Below are 24,129 nucleotides of genomic sequence, written 5' to 3' on the forward strand. Positions count from 1 at the left end.
TGCGTCCTTCGGCCGAGAGGGAGAGAGTAAAACGGATGAGTTAATTTTCATAAATTGCTATGCTAGGGCTAAATGCAAAACTACAAAATGTCCTTCTAAAAGTTTTCTTGAAATCTTACCAGCTTTGACAGACTTTTGGTACAAGTTAACTTTTTCCTTCACTTCGTATGCTGTTACATCTCATTCTTGCAACACTGCGTACATAGAAGACGGATCAGTTGAAAATGATTGGCTGCAAAAGAAGCAGAAAACAGCCTTACTTACGTCTTTATTATTTAAATAGCTCTCTGAAAAGTCAATCTGTGATTTAAGAAAACTTAGTCAATGTTTTAGCTTATTTGAGTATATTTTATTTTGAGGTAACTTTGCAATACACTGAGATACTCTTTTTATTAGGCAATAGATTTTTTATGTTTTGTTTTTAAGAGTAGGCTTCTAAACTCAGGACTTTTCCAAGAAACTTATCTAGCTCAGTCTTGGAGGCAAGTAGGAGAGAGGTGAAATTAACCCCATTTTATTGATGAGAAAATGGAGCTGCAGAAATATGTCAGTTGTTGAGAGTTGCAAGCAGTCTGTCACAGATGAAGGAAGGGAAGCACCATAGGCCTATTAACACCTGCTTTATCCACTAAACCAGAGATTTCTCAGTAGTTTACTTTTGGGTATCTTGTGATTGCCGCCGCCCGCCCCCCCGCCCCCCACTTATGTATTGTATTGTAGGCAGTACCTCATGTCTGAGAGAAACAAGTTTGGAGATATATTCCTGGAGACCCCAAATTACATATCACTAAAAAGTTTGAATTTGAAAACTTCTGCCATAGAAAATTACAACTCAACAATAATTTATTGTGGAACAAACTTCCATAGTAACAAAATAGCAAAATGTTTATTAATCCCTAGTTAGAAATGAGAAAATTTCTGCGACAGGCTTCAGAATGGTGGGTCATTTCCTTTGAATTGCTTCTTTATTCACCTCATCTTTAGGTGGCAGCACTACTATATAAATATGTTCAAAACTACAGTCTTCTGCAACTTGATATCCTAGAGTGTTTTGTTATAAGTGCTTCCAACTATATTGTGAAGATTAGAAGCTGGTGAAAATATGAAATCATAGCTGAGAATTAGAATACTTAGGAGGCTCCAGAGGAGGAAAAACAGGTTTTCGGAGAAATGAATAAAATATATGGAGTTACTAAAGGAAAAGATTATAAAGGTGTGTGGGGGTTTCTTAACTTATAAATTTATTTTTAGTTTTTAGCTATATGAGGAGAAAGTAGCATCTTTAAAGATCTCATATTGAAACAGCACAAGATAACCTTCCAAAGCAAACCATAGTTTCTTAATACTACATAGTTTTCAAGTATTTAGAAGTTTATAGTTGTGACTGGTATAGTTGCCAGTATTCACTATAATTATTAAATTCAGTTGCAATTTTCCTCACTAATTGCATTGCATCAAACTTACGAAGGTCCTGAATGGGACCTTGTTGTTGACCCTTGTGGAAAAGAATAACTCATCTTGGCCCCTTTTCTTGCTTCCTATATTTTTCATGTAAAAAAAAAAAATTGCTCAAACTCAAAGTGAAAAGACAAACTAAAACAAGTGTAAAATAATAGTAATTTACAGATATTCTGTATCTTAATTTCTCCCATATTTTTTTGAGGGTAATGAATTGGGCTCTATGGGGTTATTTGGATCAAGTGTTTCCTAAGGAGAACTTTGTTGTAGTTAATCTTGTATATTTACAATAGTTCTTCCTGTACCCCTATATCCAAGCAACAAAGCAAAATTGACTTTACATGCATTACAAAATTGACTGCATTAGATTTACAATTATAAATACAACCACCAAAAAATATAGAGATATGACCATTAGGAGTGGGAAATCAAATCATTTCTGAGTAGGTGTTGAAGTGTTAATAAAGTCTTTCTTGATGGCAGCTTCCATTTTTCTCAAATCAAACTTGGAGAAGGAGTCTCAAGCAAATTGGTAGAACTCAAACTCAGCAGTATTATGTTAAGATTTTTAAGCTCTCTTGCGCCAGCAAATCATGCAGCCTGGGGGCCTTAGCTCCAAACTTCTGCCAACTCCATTTTGGCAGTAAAGTGTTGTGTGGAACAAAGTTTGCACGTGTTTGGGGTGTGAAGTGGTTCCTCAGGCATTTATTGGTTTTATTCCAGTTTAGGGACTTGAAGACAAGGGTCAGAAGCATGAGGCTTGTATAGTTCATATGTGCCCTGAAACAGACTATGCTAGTGATCTTGAATTTTCATGTAAACAAGACTAGCTTTCTTTGTTGGTGCCTGAGTTATTGAAGTGGACCTTTTATGCCTTAAGTGCTCCCATGATATTCAACCAGTTCTCAGAAGCAGTTCTCAGGATTCTCTCTGTTGAGGGTATAGAACTGTGGAAAAATCACTCCTCATCCTCTTACCCACAATATCACTAAAATGTAGCCCACTAAATAATAATATGCAACTTGAGAGCAAAAGGGCCAGTAACTATTTAAGCTTGACCTCTTTGTCAAATTATATGTAATTAATCTTTTTTTGTATCAATTGTCTGACTTCGACTTTTTTACCTACCTCCTTCCATCATAGAGTCATTGGTTAACAACACCTGGTCCAGATATGTGTGCTAATTAATCTTATTTCAAAGGTCCCTTGTCCTGTTGGAAATGTATATAAACAATCTCAGTTTCTATTTTTTTTTCCAAGTAATTCTAATAGAAAAATCCTTGTGTAATCTGAGGTAACAGAATTTGAAAGCCATTAAGAATACTGTTAGCGCTTCCCTGGTGGCTCAGATGTTAAAAGAGTATGGCTTCAATGCAGGAGACCTGGGTTCAGTTCCTGGTTGGGGAACTATGATCCCACGTAGCACAGGGCAACTAAGCCTGTATACCACAGCTAGAAGAGAAGCCTGTGCGATGCAATGAAGAAACAGTGCAGCTACAAATAAAACAGAAATAATAAAATAATAATTTTTAAAAAAGTAATTCCCAACTCTAATATATGAATGAAGTTGGAGATGGAGAAGAAAGCTGGGCCTTTCTAAAGAGTGGATCTACTGGACTAGAATGTACCACTGAACTTTGTTGCACATTTTATGGTGACCCCAAAACTCCTTTGCTTGCTTACTTTAGGTTAGCAACATGTTGCCATTTTATTACATGGAGCAAGGCTGAATACATACATTCATGAGTAGGTATGTACATACGTCTGAGGCCAATTTAGGCCATTTTTACAACCCAGTCCAGTAGCACTTGGCAATTCGATGAAAATCAGTTGTGTTTATTTCTGTGGTGAATAAAATATGTCAAGGGGAAAATCTAAATACATCATGGGAAAAATACAGAGGGAGTTCTTTTAATACTGTGTGTTATATAGAGTTTTTGTCTTTCAAGTAGAACTTTTCTTCGTGTCTGCTTTCAGTTCAGTTCAGTCACTCAGTCGTGTCCGACTCTTTGTGACCCCATGAACCGCAGCACGCCAGGCCTTCCTGTCCATCACCAACTCCCGGAGTCCGCCCAAACCCATGTCCATTGAGTCGGTGATGCCATCCAACCATCTCATCCTCTGTCGTCCCCTTCTCCTGCCCTCAATCTTTCCCAGCATCAGGGTCTTTTCCAATGAATCAGCTCTTCACATCAGGTGGCCAAAGTATTGGAGTTTCAACTTCAACATCAGTCCTTCCAGTGAACACCCAGGACTGAGCTCCTTTAGGGTGGACTGGTTGGATCTCCTTGCAGTCCAAGGGAGTCTTCTTAAACACCACAGTTCAAAAGCATCAATTTTTCGGTGCTCAGCTTTCTTTACAGTCCAGCTCTCACACCCATACATGACCACTGGAAAAACCATAGCCTTGAGTAGACGGATCTTTGTTGGCAAAGTAATGTCTCTGCTTTTTAATATGCTGTCTAGGTCATAACTTTCCTTCCAAGGAGTAAGATCTTTTAATTTCATGGCTGCAATCACCATCTGCAGTGATTTTGGAGCCCAGAAAAATAAAGTCAGCCACTGTTTCCACTGTCTCCCCATCTATTTGCCATGAAGTGATGGGACCAGATGCCATGATCTTAGTTTTCTGAATGTTGAGCTTTAAGCCAACTTTTTCACTGTCCTTTCTTGTCTGCTTACTCAAAATTAATTGCTAACTGTAAATATAGTTGAATGACTAGTTTTTACTTTCTAGATATTGATAAATCAATTTTACTTGATAACTATGTGAATAAAGAAATGTTTTAATTACTATTTTAGAATCTCATTAATATACATATTACATAAGCATATTACAGCTAATGCTTAGTTTAGATGGCTTTTTTTTCCCTTTGAAATTCCTTTTGGAAAATAAATATTAGCTGCTACTTCAGAACTGGTTCTTGGAACCCACCACTATTTATCAATCAGCCTTATTTTCTTGAGTCATTTATTGAACAGTATCAGTGCCTATTTGCCAGACATTGTTTTAGGTGCTTGAACAAAACAAAATCCTTGCTCTCATAGAGTTTCCAGTCTAGCAAGACAAATAATGTAATAAACTCATATATCATATGGTGCTAAATAATAAGTGTTAAAAAGAAAAAAATACAAGTAAGAGGAAAGAGTTTTCTGTGTGATTGTGTATGATGTGTGTGTGCATGTCTTCCACTTGACATTTTAAATGGAGTGATCAAAGAAGTCTCTGAAAAGGTAACATATGATCAGAGATCTGAAGTAGTCATGGGAAGAGCTGGGGAGATGTTCCAGGTGTTATGTTCTAGGTGTTTATTTATGCCACATAAAGTCAGTCACTCAAGTATAATTCAGGTAACGTGTATAATCCAGGTATACTTCATATTAGGTATACATTTTTTTTCTAAAGAGAAAAAAGAAACTCATTAGGTTTTCAGAAAAGTTTTTCATTTAATCCCGGCATTGCTCTAGATTTCCCATGATTATTATTCCATTATTTAATACAATAAAGGCTTATGGCTCTTCAGACAAAGCTTCATAGTCCCTCCTTATCTTCAGTTCCAAAATCAAAAAACTTTTTTCTTAATTCATTTTGTGGCAAAAATGGATCTGAATTGACATGACTATTTAAAGTCTTCATTAATTCCACTTGGTGTGCCTACTGGTACATTTCGTTATGGAAATATGTGTTTGATTAAGGTATGCTGTCCAGGACAATCTAAGTTAAGTAAAACATAGGTAGCATAATACCTTACATTCCTAAAATATGAAAGAAATTTAAATTCAGAAACACATCTGGCCCCAAGGATTTGGGATAAAAGATTGTAGACCTGTATCACATTTCTTCTTAGTTCTCTGATTAAATATCAAATTGATGTTAGTCTTTACACATTTTTATTCAAAAGTACAGTGTTTATATAATGCTCTTATTATATGCCTAGCACTGTGTAAATACTCTCTATTATCTCATAAAATCCTCACAACAACCTTATGAGTAAGTTCTGTTATTCTCGTTTTATAGATGAGAAAATTGAGCTACACAGAAATTAAGAAACCTACTAAAAATCACACAGCTACTAAGTGACGCTTCCCTGGTAGCTCAGATGGTACAGAATCTGCCCGCAATGCAGGAAACCTGGATTCAATCCCTGGGTTGGGAAGATCCCCTGGAGGAGGATCTGGCAACCCACTCCAGTTTTCTAGCCTGGAGAATCCCTATGGACAGAGAAGCCTAGGGGTGCAGTCCACGGGGTCACAAAGAGTCGGACACAACTGAGCACCTAAGCACAGCACTAAGTGACAAAGCTAAGAACTGAACATAGACAATTTTCCTTTATAGTTTGCAATCTTTGCCACTAAACTAACTCTCCCTCTTTCTATCCTTTTCACCCTCCCTTCTTCCTTGGAGAAGTTTTGACCATAAGCCCTTTCTAAGAGCGTGGTTTCTCCCTTCTGCTCTAAAGTATCAGACATCACAACTTTACATTTTATTTATAAGCTAATATCTATCAATAACTTTTTTCATTTTATTTGCTCCTGCTATAATTTCAGCCATTTCTATTTTAAGTTGACATTGGAAATTTACTTATTCTCATTCTCATTCTGATAAGTTTCCAGATTAGCATTATCTTTCACCAGCCTTTTCACTTGAATATCTTTGGACAATTATGAGACACCTCCCTTATTATTGTGGTCTTGTCAGATGTCAGATCACATAAAAAGTTTGGATCTAGTTTATTGAGCAGTAGCATGTGCCAAATAAACCTCTGTTACTGCATTGTTAAGTTTCTCTCACTCAATGAATTACATAGCTTACTTCAGATCATTTTATTCTAGGCATATTTTTTTTTCATTTATTTTTATTAGTTGGAGGCTAATTACTTTACAATATTGTAGTGGTTTTTGTCATACATTGACATGAATCAGCCATGGATTTACATGTATTCCCCATCCCGATCCCCCCTCCCACCTCCCTCTCCACCCGATCCCTCTGGGTCTTCCCAGTGCACAGGCCCAAGCACTTGTCTCATGCATCCAGCCTGGGCTGGTGATCTGTTTCACCCTAGATAATATACGTGTTTCGATGCTGTTCTCTCGAAATGTCCCACCCTCACCTTCTTCCACAGAGTCCAAAATTCTGTTCTGTACATCTGTGTCTCTTTTTCTGTTTTGCATATAGGGTTATTGTTACCATCTTTCTAAATTCCATATATATGCATTAGTATCCTGTATTGGTCTTTATCTTTCTGGCTTACTTCACTCTGTATAATGGGCTCCAGTTTCATCCATCTCATTAGAACTGGTTCAAATGAATTCTTTTTAATGGCTGAGTAATATTCCGTGGTGTATGTGTACCATAGCTTCCTTATCCATTCGTCTGCTGATGGGCATCTAGGTTGCTTCCATGTCCTGGCTATTATAAATAGTGCTGTGATGAACTTTGGGGTGCACGTGTCTCTTTCAGACCTGGTTTCCTCAGTGTGTATGCCTAGAAGTGGGATTGCTGGGTCATATGGCAGTTCTAATTCCAGTTTTTTAAGAAATCTTCGCACTGTTCTCCATAGCGGCTGTACTAGTTTGCATTCCAAGATTATGCTTTGGGGTTAGAATTATGTTTTCATTAGTTTGTCTCCAGATAAGTGTTCCTCCATAAGTAATTACAAACTCAATAGTTTCTGCTATTATTTATTTACTTATTATTTGTTGAGTACCTAAAGTCACAAGGTTGATTGAGTATATATCATGAAGTTGGGCAAAGACTCTATTATAGGTAGGGTCAATTTGAGTAAGATATTACATTGAACTTTCCAAGAATCTATTCTTGATTGTTCCAGAGAACCATTGTAAAACATTAAACAAATCACTTTAGTTGTTCTCTGTGAAAATTAATGTGTTGTCCTTAAATACAAAGATGAAGGTTCTGACACACACTATGTAAAGCATTATCTTCTGTGTAATGCTGATAGACATTCTGAGCCAAACACAATTTCTCTGGGGTCACTCAACAACTCATTGTATGCTAAGTTTAGGGGTGCAGTTCATGGCCACTAGATCTAAAAAGGAATTAAACCCATCAATTTTACCTCATTAGCATATTACTGAAGCAAATGAGCCAACAAGTCAGTTATTAAATTGCTGAGAAGGTAGAGAGACTGAATAAATATGTGTGTGTTGTTGAGACTGACTGTAAAGTACATCAGTTTATTATTTGAGAAACTGAGGGCTTTACCAAGGCTTACCTTGTGTAATTTTCTATCTGCTGAGGGATCCAAAAGATGAGATTTTTTTTTTAAGACCATGCCCTGGAGACACAGCTTTTCTCTACTTCAGTTCAGTTCAGTCGCTCAGTCGTGTCCGACTCTTTGCTTCCCCATGGACTGTAGCACGCCAGGCCCCCCTGTCCATCACCAACTCCCAGAGTTTACCCAAACTCATGTCCACTGAGTCAGTGATGCCATCCAACCATCTCATCCTCTGTCGTCCCCTTCTCCTCCTGCCTTCAATCTTTCCCAGCATCAGAGCCTTTACAAATGAGTTAGTTCTTTGCATCAGGTGGCCAAAGTATTGGAGTTTCAGCTTCAGCATCAGTCCTTCCAATGAATATTCAGGACTGATTTCCTTTAGGATGGACTGGTTGGATCTTCTTGCAGTCCAAGGGACTCTCAAGAGTCTTCTCCAACACCACAGTCCAAAAGCATCAATTCTTCTGCGCTCAGCTTTCTTTATAGTCCAACTCTCACATCTATGCATGACTACTGGAAAAACCATAGCTTTGGCTAGACAGACCTTTGTGGGCAAAGTAATGTCTCTGCTTTTTAATATGCTGTCTAGGTTGGTCATAACTTTTCTTCCAAGAGGCAAGCATCTTTTAATTTCATGGCTGCAGGCAACCATCTGCAGTGATTTTGGAGCCCCCCAAAATAGTCTGTCACTGTTTCCACTGTTTGCCCATCTATTTGCCATGTGATGATGGGACCAGATGCCATGATCTTAGTTTTCTGAATGTTGAGTTTTAAGCCAACTTTTTCACTCTCCTCTTTCACTTTCATCAAGAGGCTCTTTAGTTCTTCTTCACTTTCTGCCATAAGGGTCATCTGCATATCTGAGGTTATTGATATTTCTCCTGGCAATCTTGATTCCAGCTTGTGCTTCATCTAGCCCAGCATTTCTCATGATGTACTCTGCATATAAGTTAAATAAGCAGGGTGACAATATACAGCCTTAACATACTCCTTTTCCTATTTGGAACCAGTCTGTTGTTCCATGTCCAGTTCTAACTGTTGCTTCCTGACCTCCATACAGATTTCTCAAGAGGCAGGTCAGGTGGTCTGGTATTCCCATCTCTTTCAGAATTTTCCACAGTTTATTGTGATCCACACAGTCAAAGGCTTTGGCATAGTCAGTAAAGCAGGAATAGATGTTTTTCTGGAACTCGCTTGCTTTTTCTATGATCCAGCTTCTGCTGCTTCTGCTGCTGCTGCTGCTAAGTCGTGTCAGTCATGTCCGACTCTGTGCAACCCCATAGACGGCAGCCCACCAGTCTCCCCTGTCCCTGGGATTCTCCAGGCAAGAACACTGGAGTGGGTTGCCATTTCCTTCTCCAATGCATGAAAGTGAAAAGTGAAAGTGAAGTCGCTCAGTCTTGTCTGACTCTTAGCGACCCCATGGACTGCAGCCTACCAGGCTTCTCCATCCATGGGTTTTCCAGGCAAGAGTACTGGAGTGGGTCTATGATCCAGCAGATGTTGGCAATTTGATCTCTGGTTCCTCTGCCTTTTTTAAATCCAGCTTCAACATCTAGAAGTTCACGGTTCATTGCTGAAGCCTGGCTTGGAGAATTTTGAACATTACTTTACTAGCGTGTGAGATGGGTGCAATTGTGCGGTAGTTTGAGTATTCTTTGGCATTGCCTTTCTTTGGGATTGGAATGAAAACTGACCTTTTTCAGTCCTGTGGCCACTGCTGAGTTTTCCAAATTTGCTGGCATATTGAGTGCAGCACTTTCACAGCATCATCTTCCAGGATTTGAAATAGCTCAACTGGAATTCCATCACCTCCACTAGCTTTGTTCGTAGTGATGCTTCCTAAGCCACACTTGACTTCACATTCCAGGATGTCTGGCTCTAGGTGAGTGATCACACCATCATGATTATCTGGATCGTGAAGATCTTTTTTGGGCTTCCTGGTGGCTCAGAGGGTAAAGAGTCTGCCTGCAATGTGGAAGACTGGGGTTTGATCCTGGGGTTGGGAAGATCCCCTGGAGACGGAAATGGCAACCCACTCCGGTATTCTTGCCTGGAGAATCCCCATGGACAGAGGAGCCTGGTAGGCTACAGTCCATAGGTCCCAAAGAGTTGGACACAACTGAATAAGTTTCTCCACTAGTTCTGCAATATTCCATATTCCTAGTGCCCAGTACAAAAATTTGAGGCATACCACTAATATTTACCAAGATGTAACAATGTTTTGGGGTAAAGATCTTAATATTTACAATTTATCTCAACTGTATGTAAACAAACTTTAATGAATTCATGTGATGAACTACTTTTTTAGCTCTTCTATTTCCCGTAATTTTTAGTTAGGTAAAACCTCCTCTTATCAGTGTAGTGGTCAAGAATGTCGGCTGAGTAATCATATCTCCTAGATTCAAAACTCTGCTTTCAAATTCCTAACTTTGTGACTGGCCAATTACTTAACCTCTATAGGCCCCAGTTTCCTCATTTATTAAATGAGGGTAATAATACCAACTGTCTCAAAGCTATATTGTATGGGTTAAATTAGTTAATTCATAAAAAGCATTTGGAAGAGGATCTGGCGTACAGTAAGTATTCCACAAATGTGAACTCCCACCCACTGTAGCACCAACTCTTCTTGCCCTTCTCTCAAGGTCCAAGCCAAGTTCTCCATTTTTTTTTTTTCCTTCTGATTTCAGGCTCACGGGTGTTGGCCTGAGATTAAGGCTGTCCTCTTTCTCACTGCTACATTAGCCAACTACATTCTTCTTGAAAACCTCCAAGTATTCTTTCCTTTTCTAGGTTTTGGGCCATTTACTCTATCGAAACAACTCTTTACAGGTTCTGTAGAGAAGTATCTCTTCCATTTACACATTGTAAAGTTTTTTCTCTGATTACTAGAATATGAATTCCTTGAGAGTTCGGACTGTGTCTTAATTATCTCTATTATTTCCGTCCCTTCCCCTCCCTGCTACACAGTCTAAGTTAAAGAAAAGTGTCAAAAGAAAAAAAAAGAATTAACCCGTTTAGCTTTTGTATTTTTTTGTTCATTTTATCCTGAGTATTGTATTCTGAACCTCCAGTTTTCCTGCAAAATGTCTTGCTCCTTTTATCTCTGGAAGTTTTAATTTCACCTAGTGATGGTAGATTCCCATCTTGGATCATCATTTCCTGGCAGGTAAGAGATTCAATTTATCACACAATCCATTCATGCATTAAAAAAATTCCCATTTAATTCACTTAGAATTTAATTTCCCTTAAAATTTTTTTGGCTTCAGTTAGATTGATTTTTTAAAATTTAATTAATTAATTTATTTTTGGCTGTGCTAGGTCTTTGTTGTTGCTCATGGATTTTCTCTAACTGTGGTGAGCCAGGGCTACCACTCTTCATTGTGGTACGTGGGATTCTCACTGTAGTGACTTCTCTTGTTGCAGAGCACAGGCCCTGGGGCATTGGGCTTCAGTAGTTGTGGCACATGGGCTTACTTGCCGCGCGACTTGTGGATCCTCCTTGGGTTCATGGCCATCTCACCAGGGATGGAACTTGTGTCTCCTGCGTTAGCAGGCAGATTCTTCACCACCAAGTCATCAGGGAAGCCCTAGACTGATTACTGTCTTTAAAAATCTATCAGTATTTGTGAGGGGGTACTGTTTTGCAGAACTCTGTCTCATTCCTTATTTGAAGATAGGGCCATATCACCCTAAATTTCTTTCTTTTTCTTTTTTTGAATAAACTTGACATGTTACATTGTATAAGTTTAAGGTGTGCAACATGTTACTTTGATACATTTATATATTGTAATAATGATTGCCAAGGTAGCAGTAGTTATAACATTATATCATATAGTGCCTGTGTGGGTGCTAAATCGCTTCAGTCATGTCTGACTCTTTCTGACCCTATGAACTGTAACCCACCAGGCTCCTCTGTCCATGGGATTTTCCAGGCAAGAATACTGGAGTGGGTTGCCATTTCCTCCTCCAGTGGAACTTCCTGACCCAGGGATTGAACCTGTGGCTCCTACATTGCAGGCAGATTCTATCACTGAGCCACCAGGGAAGCCCATATAGTACAATAGTACTGTCTATATTCATTAGACTCTACTGTGCATTAGACTCTGTGGTTTGTTTACTACTCATTCAAGCTTGTACTCTTAAACACCACCACTCTCATCCCCATCCCTACGCCAACCCTGGTAACCGCCATTTTAACGCTCTTTTTTTTTTTTTTACAGGTTTAACTTTTTTAGATTCTATGTGTAAGTGATATCATTACTCTCAGTTTCTTTACATGCAGAATATGATTCAGCTCTTACTTGGAAGAGATGAGGATAAATTAGATCATGCTAATAATTTTTTTTCTTTTAAATACATGCCAAAGATATATGTAACACTGGGAATTCCCTGGCCCTCCAGTGGTTAGGACTAGGTGATTTCACTGTGGAGGGCTTGTATTCAATCCCTGGTTGGGGAACTAAGATCCCACAAGCCACGACCATATATTGGCATGGCAATATAGGTACATGTATATAGTATATATATTAATATATATTAATGTATAATAATACATGTAACATATTTTAGGTATGAAGCTTAATCATATAATGAACTACTCAATCCAAGAACTAGAATGAACTGAAGTCGCTCAGTCGTGTCCGACTCTTTGCAAGCCCATGGACTGTAGCCCACCAGGCTCCTCCGTCCATGGAATTTTCCAGGCAAGAATACTGGAGTGGGTTACCATTTCCTTCTCCAGGGGATCTTCCCAATCCAAGGATCGAACCCAGGTCTCCCACATTGCAGGCAGACGCTTTAACCTCTGAGCCACCAGGGAAGCCCAAGAACTAGAATATCTCCCCATAAATTGTATCTACAATTGTGTTTCTCCTCTATCTCTTCCCCTTGCACTCAGAGGTAACCAGTATCCTAAACTTAGTGCTGATCATTCCATTGCTTTTTTTTTTTTTTTTAGTTTTATCACAAATGTATATGTGCTGAAACAATACATTGATTTGTATTTTTTGAGCTTTATGAAAGTGCACTCATTCAATATATAGTTTTCTGGGATTTGCCCTTTTAACTTAACATTTTGTTTCCAAGGTTCATTCATGTTGTTGTGTATAATGAATGTTGATTTTCAGTACCATGTAGCATTCTATTGTGTGAATATATCACAATTTATTTTTGTGTTGATACATAGCTGGCTTGTTTCTAGACTTTTAAATAATTATAAACATTGTTGCTATAAAAATTTTTATGTACACCTCATGGTCACACACACAAGTATTTTTCTTGGTCATATATCTAGAAGTAGGGTTGTTGGGCTGTAGAGTATGCAAATATTTACTGTTGTGAGATAATTACTGTCAAACAGTTTTCTACTTTTTCCAACATTTATAAGAATTCTTCAGTTCAGTTCAGTTTAGTTGCTCAGTTGTGTCTGACTCTTTGCGACCCGATGGACTGCAGCACACCAGGCCTCCCTGTCCGTCACCAACTCCTTGAGTTTACCCAAACTCATGTCCACTGAACTGGTGATGCCTTCCAACCATCTCATCCTCTGTCATCCCCTTCTCCTCCTGCCCTCAAACTTTCCCAGCATCAGGGTCTTTTCAAATGAGTCAGCTCTTCACATCAGGTGGCCAAAGTATTGGAGTTTCAGCTTCAACATCAGTCCTTCCAATGAACACCCAGGACTGATCTCCTTTAGGATGGACTGGTTGGATCTCCTTGCAGTCCAAGGGACTCTCAAGAGTCTTCTCCAACACCACAGTTCAAAAGCATCAATTCTTCAGTGCTCAGCCTTCTTTACAGTCCAACTCTCACATCCATACATGACCACTGGAAAAACCATAGCCTTGAGTAGACAGACCTTTGTTGGCAAAGTAATATCTCTGCTTTTCAATATGCTGTCTAGGGACTTTTCTTCCAAGGAGCAAGTGTCTTTTAATTTCATGGCTGCAATCACCATCTGCAGTGATTTTGGAGCCCCAAAAAATAAAGTCCCTCACTGATTCCACTGTTTTCCCATCTATTTGCATGAAATGAAGGGGTGCCATGATCTTAGTTTTCTGAATGTTGAGCTTTAAGCCAACTTTTTCACTCTCTTCTTTCACTTTCATCATGAGGCTCTACTTACTGTTTAATATTTGGTATTATTACCCTTAATATTTTGCAGGTTTAGTGGCAGTAAAATGGTATATATCTACTTTTTATAGGATGGAAGAAAGTCATCTTTACCTAAAGCTTTTTAAACTTCTTCTTCCTTTTTATATTAAGAGCTTACAGCCTCATTTGACATTACTGTGCCTGGGAGTTCCTTTGAGAGAAAGTCATTTATTTGTGTGATAGTTTTCAAGGGTATAAAAACTGCTAACTGGATAGTTTGAATATTGCTTTTCAGTTGATCTAGTGTAGATACCAAATTATATACAAACTAATATTTCTTGTTAATACTCTGCAGAAATGGAAATATACAAAATTGTATTCTTTACTATTGACTCATCATAAATTAATCTAGTCTTGAATTTATACCTGTCTATAAAACTATTTTAAGTAAAAATCTCTGCAATGTGTTGATCTGGAATGTTTTCACTGAATGAAGTTTAGTGAAGATATCTTTGTATGTTTTCTTGTATTTTCAATTTACCAGAGATTCAATTTGCCCTCTTTTGACAAGGTTACATGATGCAATGCAAATTAATCTCTCAAAGAAATTTCAAAAATTCAAATGTTCATCTTACTACTGTTACCCACTGAATTGACCCACACACAATAACCAGGAAAACAAGTCCAAACAGATGGCACCCTAAAATGTGTTTGTGTTTTTTAATTGAAAAAGTCATCTTGTATATAAATGCTTTTCATCAGTAACTAAAAATACATGGAGATGGAAAAAGAATTCAAAACAAATGGCATATATATATATATATAATTATATATCATATATAATAATATATATATATAAAGAAGAACTTTTTATAACTCCTCATGTTTATTATCTTTAAAAACAAATATCAAATAAAAATATCAGTTTGTCGTTTGTCTTTTTTTTTTTGCCTTTGAATGAAAGGTTTTTGAAGGCAGGGACTGTGTGTTTGTTTTATGTTTCTTTATTATATCATTAAATATAGTGTCATATCTCAAAGGGAAACTTAGAAAATATTAATTGAATGCAAAAGTCCCATCTCTAGCTTTAATATTTGTTGACTGACAAAATAACTGAGTGAATATTCATGACCAAACCATGAGAAAGCTGCAGTTACTTTCTTTTTTATTGTACTATAGCTATTTTTGGAAATAATCATTCATCTGAGTGATTGCATTTATGTCAGGTGAGTGTTTTTCAACTTTATAGCTAATATTTTGTTTAGTCAAGTTGCTGTCAGTCATTTGTTTCTTTCAATGTTCTCTTTTAAAACCAAGTGTTAAACCTCCCTTCCCTATTCCCATAAGGCCAGATATTCACTTCCATACTGATCAAGGGACATCAGGTGCTGCTGAAATAAGAATGACTCCTGCCAAAGTTCCCTCTGAGTGGGGGAGAGGGGGTCCTTTATACCAAACCACGTAAGTGAGCCTTATGTTTGTTTTTGTTACCTTGTAAGTGGTGATATACAAGGCAAGGCTAGAGGTTTAAGCTTTTACTTCTAACATGGATTGCAACATGACAACATCCTCACTGCCATAGGCAGCCTTCAAGGAGGCCCTGATTCCTGCCTTCTGGTATTTATACCCTCTTCCCTGTTGTATGGGAGCTTCCCTAGTGGCTCAGATGGTAAAGAATCTGGCAGCAATGCGGGAGACCTGGGTTCAATCCCTGGGTTGAGAAGATCCCCTAGAAAAGGGAAAGGCTACCCACTCCAGTATTCTGCTTGGAGAATTCCATAGACAGAGGAGCCTGGCAGGCTACAATCGATGGGGTCACAAATAGATACAACTGGGTGACTAACACTTTTCTCATTGTATGAGGATTGTTCTGTCTGTAAACCGAATATGGCAGAAATAGTGGCATGTCACTTGCAAGATTAGCTGATAAAAGACTTCAAGGACCCAGGGAACACAGGCCAAGTTAGAATCTCAGCTAGTTCAAGAAGGAACTGAGGTTGGGACTTAGACCCTGAGCCAAGAAGGCCCAGGTCTTTCTTTCTTGGACCTAAAAAAGTGAGAGAGAAAAACCTGGACTTAACATAATTAGAAATAAGTAGGAATTTCACTGAAAGATAGTGAAACAAAGAGAGCATGTAATAAAAAAGAAATGAAATACTGATCCATGCTACAACATTGTTGAACCCTAAAAACAAGCTAAGTGAAAGAAGCCAGTCTCAAAAGACCACATATTGTATGATTCCATTTATATGTAATGTCCAGAATTGGCAAATCTATCAAGAAAAAAGTATTATGATAGTTGCCTAGACTGAAAAGGTTGGGAGTGGGGGAGTTTGGGGTGTGATGGCTTCGTTCGGGGTTTCTGTTAGAAGTGCTGAAAATGTTCTAACATTTATTGTGATGATTGTTGCAAATCTCTGTAAACATACAAGCCATTGGATTGTACACTTTGATTGTGTGAATTGTATGGCATATGAATTACAGTTGACCCTTGAACAACACAGCAAGTTGTGGTGCTGACCTCTGCTCCTTCCCCACACTGGCCCCACCCACACAGTCAGAAACTTCTGTGTAACTTCACATGTATCTCAATAAAGTTGTATAGAAGAACTATACAAAAAGATCTTAATGACCTGGATAACCATAATGGTGTGATCACTCACCTAGAGCCAGACATCCTGGAATGTGAAGTCAAGTGGGCCTTAGGAAGCGTCACTATGAACAAAGCTAGTGGAGGTGATGGAATTCCAGTTGAGCCATTTCAAATCCTAAAAGATGATGCTGTGAAAGTGCACTCAGTATACCAGCAAATTTGGAAAACTTAGCAGTGGCCACAGGACTGGAAAAGGTCAGTTTTCATTCCAAGCCCAAAGAAGGGTGATGCCAAAAAATGTTCAAACTACCACATAATTGCACTCATTTCACATACTAGCAAAGAAATGCACAAAATCCTTCAAGCTAGGCTTCTGCAATATGTGAACTGTGAACTTCTAGATGTTGAAGCTGGATTTAGAAAAGGCAGAGGAACCAGAGATCAAATTGCCAACATCCGTTGGAGCATAGAAAAAGCAAGAGAATTCCATAAAAAATATCTATTTCTGCTTCATTGACTATGCTAAAGACTTTGACTGTGTACATCACAACAAACTGTGGAATTCTTAAAAAGATGGGAGTATCAGACTGCCTCACCTGCTTCCCGAGAAACCTGTATGCAGTTAAGAAACAACAGTTAGAACTGGACATGGAACAACAGACTGGTTCAAAATTGGGAAAGGAGTGTGTCAAGGCTGTATATTGTTACTCTGCTTGTTTAACTTACATGCAGAGTACATCATGCAAAATGCTGGGCTGGATGAATCACAAGCTGGAATCAAGACTGCTGGGAGAAATATCAGTAACCTCAGATACGCAGATGACAACACCCTTATGGCAGAAAGTGAACATGAATTAAAAAGCCTCTTGATGAAAGTGAAAGAGGAAAGTGAAAACTTGGCTTAAAACTCAACATTCAAAAAACTAAGATCATGACATCCAGCCCCATCACTTCATGGCAAATAGATGGGGAAACAATGGAAACAGTGACAGACTTTCTTTTCTTGGGCTCCAAAACCACTGCAGATGGTGACTGCAGCCATGAAACTAAAAGATGCTTACTCCTTGGAAGAAAGGCAATGACAAACCTGGATAGAGTATTAAAAGGCAGAGATACTACTTTGCTGACAAATGTCTGTCTAGTCAAAGCTATGGTTTTTCCAGTAGTCATGTATGGTTGTTAGAGCTGGACAATAAAAAAGGCTGAGTGTTGAAGAATTGATGCTTTTGAACTGTGGTGCTAGAGAAGATGCTTGAGAGTCTCTTGGACTGCAAGGAAATTGAAGCAGTCAATCCCAAAGGAAATCAGTCCTGAATATTCATTGGAAGGACTGATGCTTAAGCTGAAACTCCAATACTTTGATTGGTCACCTGATTCGAAGAGCCGACTCATTGGAAAAGACCCTGATGCTGGGAAATATTGAAGGCAGGAGAAGAAGGGGGTGACAGAGGATGAGATGGTTGGAAGGCATTACCGACTCAATGGACATGAATTTGAACAAACTTCAGGAGATGGTGAAAGACAGGGAAGCCTGACCTGCTGCAGTCTATGGGATCACAAAGAGTCAGACACGACTGAGCACCTGAACAATAACAAAAAGTTGTTTTTAAAAAAACCTGCACCTTCTCTCATGGACTTTGTCTCTCTTCTGTCACTTGTTCTGGAGGAAGCCAGTAGCTAAGTCTTGAAGACACTCAGATGCTCTACCTGTGGAAAGGCTTATGAGGTTGGTTTCCAGCCAACAGCCAGTGAGAAACTGAGACCTGCCAATAACTTTGTGAATAATCTTTGCTAATCCTATCGATGAAAAGTGGCATTTTTTTGAAGTTTTAATTTGCAGTTTTCTATTATGAGTGATATTCAGTATATTTGTTTCTATATTATCTACCACACTATGAGATAAGTAGAAAGATAGTATAGAATTGCCTGGGTTCAAATCATGGCTAGATTTGGGCTTTGGACAAGAATCATAACTTTTGTAAGCCTCAACAAAATGGGGATAATAATAATATTTACCTCATAGGACCCTAAGAGGTAAGGCATAAATTGTTTAATACATGCAAAACATTTAGAATTGTGCCCAGAACATAGTAAGTACTCAATTTTAACTTTTATTATTATTACTATGTATCTTCAAGTATCCAGTGAACATAGATGAAGATAGTCAAGGCCATATTTAAATCTTCTTGTGTTTTAAGTTCAATATTATTATTTTCCTATCTTTTAAGTAGGGTAATTGAGTCATAGAGAAGGAAATGTGATTTACTCAGCCATATAGAACTGTCAAGGAACCATGTGTGCTCAGTCGGTCAGTAGTGTCTGACTCTTTGCAACCCCATGGACTGTAGTATGCCAAGTTCCTCTGTTCATGGAATTTTCCAGGCAAGAATTCTGGAGTGGGTTGCCATTTCCTCCTCCAGGGGAACTCCCAACCCAGGGATCGATCCTGCATCTCCTGTGTCTCTTGTGTTGACATGGGGATTCTTTACTGCTGAGCCACATAGGAAGCCCATACAAAATTGTCAAGGAACCTCAAGTAAGGCTCAAATCTCTTAGTTTCCCCTCACCCCCTTCTTTTTTTACAGATAGGTTATTGGTATTATATTATTATTGATATACATTGGAAGCATGGATTGCATAATCAGGGGAGCGGTTTTAGATGCATCATACATGTGACTCTATATTTCTGCTACATTTCATTGGCTGTTAAGGTAGACAACTTTATCACTACTATATTCATTGAAAGCCCAGATTATTTTGAACATATTATGAAGATGGACCATACTCTAAGAAATTCACTTGATTGAAGCCTAATTGATTTCTATGTCTAACTTGAACTAAGTAAAAGATAGGATTACACATTTGAGAAGTACTAAGTTCTAGCTACAACAGAAATACTTAGAGGGCAAGCAGTTTGGGTCCATAGTCTAAGAAGTCTGATTGTGATCTCATTTCTACTCCCATATGCTCAAACAAATTATTCTTATTGGTAATTTGCTCCATTGATATGAAAAAAATGACATTCACTAAATTACTTTTATCCTGTCCCACATCTGCTTTAAAAACTATTTTTCCCCAGTGGCCCATCATAGGGAAAATCTTAATTTCTAACCTTGTCACATAGGATCATTAGTAACTGGCCCCAACAGACCTAAATAATATAGGATTCTTTTATTGCATATGACAGAAAACCTAACTTAAAATGGCTCATGTTATGGAAACCTATTGGCCAACGTAACTGCAAAGACTATGGGTCTATTGGTTTCAGTCATGCTTTGATCCAGGACTGGGTAGTATCAATGGGACTTATTCCTTCTCTTCATCTCTCGGTTCTTTCTTCTGCTATATTGAATCATTTCCTGGCACAAAGTGCTCACCTTTCAGCAGCTCCAAGTTCATAGCATTGTTACTATTAGCAATTTCAGAAGAAAAGACCAGACCATGTGGTAAAAGTTTATTGCGTCTTATTTCCTATTCCTTAGTCACCTCTGCCATTTGAGAACTATGACATTCACTTAACACGTGACCAGTTCTAAGTCACATATTCACTCCTGAACTGTGCTGTGCTGATGCGCTCAGCTGTGGCTGACTCTTTGCGACTCCATGGACTGTAGCCCTCCAGGTTCCTCTGTTCATGGAATTTTCCAGGCAAGAATACTGGAGTGGGTTGCTACCCAAAATTCATCTAGACGGAAAAGAGGGAGAGAGTGATTTGCAAGAGGAAATTAGGGTCATAATACCAGAAGAAGTTTAAAAGGATGCAGAGCAGCAAAAACAGTTGTCTTCTCTTAAGACTTCCTAACTTATTTGTTGCTGTACTTCCCTCTATAAATCTCTGCTCATCTAGTTCAGTCTATTTATTTCTCCTGATACATCATGCACATTCTCATCTTTTCCACACAGAGGGTTGTGATCTGCTCCAATTAATCTCTAAGTACTACTCATTTTTTAAATTTCTCATGGAGTCTCTCGTGGATCTGTCGATCTTTCCCTCTTGAGAATTCATAGCTAGACCACTCAAGTAAGTATGCATGTGTGCGTGCTAAATAACTTCAGTTGCGTCTGACTCTTGTGACCCTATGGACCATAGCCTTCCAGGCTCCTCTGTCCATGCGATTCTCCAGGCAAGAATACTGGAGTGGGTTGCCATTTCCTTCTCCAGGGGATATTCCTGACCCAAGGATCAAACCTGCAACTCTTATGTCTCCTGCATTGACAGGTGGGTTCTTTACCACTAGTGCTACCTGTGAAGCCCAAGTAAGTATATCAGGATGCAAATAAATCAGAATGATGTTGTCATAAGAATAATCTTCAGTTGTGTGTGTGTGTGTGTGTGTGTGTGTGTGAAATAAGGTGCAAACTCTGATAATGGTTAAGTTATGGAACTTGATTATGTATACACATTAGTCTGACATGCTACACGAGGTATAGTAACACATCACTGTTCTGAGGCATCATAGTTAAGAACTGCTAATTTCTACTACTCACCTGGTTTTTCCTAAGTCAGAGCTTTTGATTCATACTGTATTATTTTTCTAATGTATTCATTTTATATGATTTTAAAACATATCACAAACTGGAAAATATTACTGAAAACTTCACACCTATATTGCTTTTTAGCTTTTCACATGTCATATCTCAGTCCCAACCAGATTAGAAATTTCTTTGTGCTTTTGTCTGCATTGAATAGGCAGTTAATAAATATTTGTAAATGAATGAATTAAAAGACAAATTCATGATGGGGAATGCTACAAAAAATAGTTCTAGATAATTATAGTGGCAATTTAACAGATCTATTAAGGAAAAAAAGAAATCTTCCTATTATTAAACTTGCTGCACTTTGGTGTTCCCATAATGTTTTATTCACACTTTCATTATTGCACTTACAATGTTAGATTATAATTTATCTTTTAAAATAACTGTCTCCTAAACTCTGAGTAGTCAGAGCACAGCATCTGAATTGTCTTCCTTTTTGTAATCTTGAGATGTAATAGGTGTCCAGTTAATACTTATGGAAAGAATAAATGACAAAATTTGAGATAAAAATACTATTTTTACAACCTGCTAAAAAGAATATATCTCCCTACTCCTTCAGTCTTTTAATATATTTTAACTTGATTTTCCTTAAAATCCATTTATAGTAGAAGCAATGGGTAAGTCTGGCTGGTTATTTTAGGCTAAGAGACACAGTTGACTATACTTTGATGAGGTAACTATACTCTGAGGTCTAGTCACCAATTGATATTTAGACAGTAGCAACCTGACCCGTTCTTGAGCAACGAAATAACATGGTAGTAGTAAAGAGATATTGCTCTGTCACTGAGGTTGTATAATTAGAAGACTCTTACATTAATTTGAGTATGAGGGCATAAGACCTGATGAAAGGTAATAGAAGTGATAGAGAAGAAAAGAGGAAACACATTCCATATATACATTTGTATTACTTTGATTTTGTTTTCTGATCTCAAAGCAATACTTTGATTTTAAACAAGAGTTCCAAGACTGTTCAATGGGGAAAAAATAATCCTTTTGGTAAATTGTAATGGAGCAACGGGATATCCACATGCAAAGGAATAAAGTTAGACCCCCTACCTCACAGCATATACAAAAATTAATTCAAAATGAATCAAATATAGGGATCATTATATTTAATAAAAGCTAAAACTATAAAACTTTTTGAGGAAAATATGTCAAACCTTCATGACTTTGGATGTGACAGTTTTTTCTTAATTATGATATCAAAAGCACAAGCAGTATAAGAAAAAATAGATAATTAGGCTTCATAAGAATGAAAATCTTTTGTGCATCAAAGGATATTATCGAAAGAGTGAAAAGACAACCCACAGAATGGAAAAATATTTGTAAATCATATATCTGATAAGGATTAGTATCCAGAATATATAAGGAACTCTTACAAATCAACAATAAAAAGACAGCTCAATTTAAAAATGGACCAAGAATTTGAATAGACATTTCTCCAAAGAACATATTCGAATGGTCAACATGAACCAACAAGATGCTCAGCATCATTAGTCATTCAGTTCTGTTTAATCACTCAGTCATGTCTGACTCTTTGCAACCCCATGGACTGCAGCATGCCAGGCTCCCCTGTCCATCACCAACTCCCAGAGCTTGTTCAAACTCATGTCCATTGAGTCAGTGAAGCCATATTAACAACCTCATCCTCTATCGTCCCTTTCTCCTCCTGCCTTCAATCTTTCCCAGCATCAGGGTCTTTTCCAATGAGTCGGCTCTTTGAATCAGGTGGCCAAAGGATTAGAGCGTCAGCTTCAGCGTCAGTCCTTCCAATGAATATTCAGGATTGATTTCCTTTAGGGTTGACTGGTTTGATCTTGCAGTCCAAGAGACTCTCAAGAGTCTTCTCCAAACCACAGTTCAGAAGCATCATTTTTTGGTGCTCAGCTTTCTTTATGGCCAAACTCTTACATCCATACATGACTATTGGAAAAACCAAAGCTTTGACTAGACAGACCTTTGTCAGCGAAGTAATGTCTCTTCTTTTTAATATGCTGTCTAGGTTGGTCATTACTTTTTTTCTAAGGAGTGAGCATCTTTTAATTTCATGGCTGCAGTCACCATCTGCAGTGGTTTTGGAGCCCAAGAAAAGAAAGTCTGTCACTGTTTCCATTGTTTCCCCATCTATTTGCCATGAAGTGATGGGACTGGATGTCATGATCTTAGTTTTTTGAATGTTGAGTTTCAATCCAGGTTTTCACTTTCCTCTTTCACTTTCATCAAGAGGCTTTTTAATTCATGTTCACTTTCTGCCATGAGGGTGTTGTCATCTGCGTATCTGAGGTTACTGATATTTCTCCTGGCAATCTTGATTCCAGCTTGTGATTTATCCAGCCCAGCATTTTGTATGATGTGCTCTGCATATAAGTTAAATAAGCAGGGTGACAATATACAGCCTTGACATGCTCTGTGCTGTGCTAAGTCACTTCAGTCATGTCCGGCTCTTTGCGACCCCATGGGCTGTAGCCTCCCAGGCTCCTCTGTCCATGGAACTCTCTAGACAAGAATACTGGAGTGGGTAGCCATTTCATTTTCCAGGGGATCTTCCCAACCCAGGGATCAAACCTGCGTCTCTTACATCTTCTACACTGGCAGGTGGGTTTTTTACCACTAGCGCCACCTGGGAAGCCTTGACATACTCCTTTCCCAATTTTGAACCAGTCCGTTGTTCCACGTCCAGTTCTAACTGTTGCTTTTTAACCTGCATACAGATTTCTCAGGAGGCAGGTAAGGTGGTCTAGTATTCCCATCTCTTGAAGAATTTTCCACAGTTCGTTGTGATCCACACAGTCAAAAGCTTTGGCGTTGTCAATAAAGCAGAAGTAGATGTTTTTCTGGAGCTCTCTTGCTTTTTCTATGATCCAGTGAATGTTCGCAATTTGATCTTTGGTTCCTCTGCCTTTTATAAATCCAACTTGAACATCTGGAAGTTCTCGTTCATGTACTGTTGAAGCCTAGCTTGGAAAATTTTGAGCATTTCTTTGCTAGCATGTGAGATGATTGAAATTGTGCGGTAGTCTGAATGTTCTTTGGCATTGCTTTCCTTTGGGATTGGAATGAAAACTGACCTTTTCCAGTCCTGTGGCCACTTTTCCAAATTTGCTGGCATATTGAGTGTAGCACTTTCACAGCATCATCTTTTAGGATTTGAAATGGCTCAACTGGAATTCCATTACCTCCACTAGCTTTGTTCACAGTGAAGCTTCC

The 24,129-nt window shown here is 38.3% G+C and overlaps 1 protein-coding gene across 3 annotated transcripts in view; it reads left to right on the top strand.

The window, feature by feature from the left end:
- NRG2 (neuregulin 2) overlaps nucleotides 1–24,129 on the top strand; it is a 257,705-nt gene that overhangs the window by 1,531 nt on the left and 232,045 nt on the right. The gene's annotated exons all lie outside the window — the stretch shown is intronic.

This window comes from Cervus canadensis, chromosome 4 (genome assembly GCF_019320065.1).
Source record: "Cervus canadensis isolate Bull #8, Minnesota chromosome 4, ASM1932006v1, whole genome shotgun sequence".
Taxonomy (NCBI): Eukaryota; Metazoa; Chordata; class Mammalia; order Artiodactyla; family Cervidae; genus Cervus; species Cervus canadensis.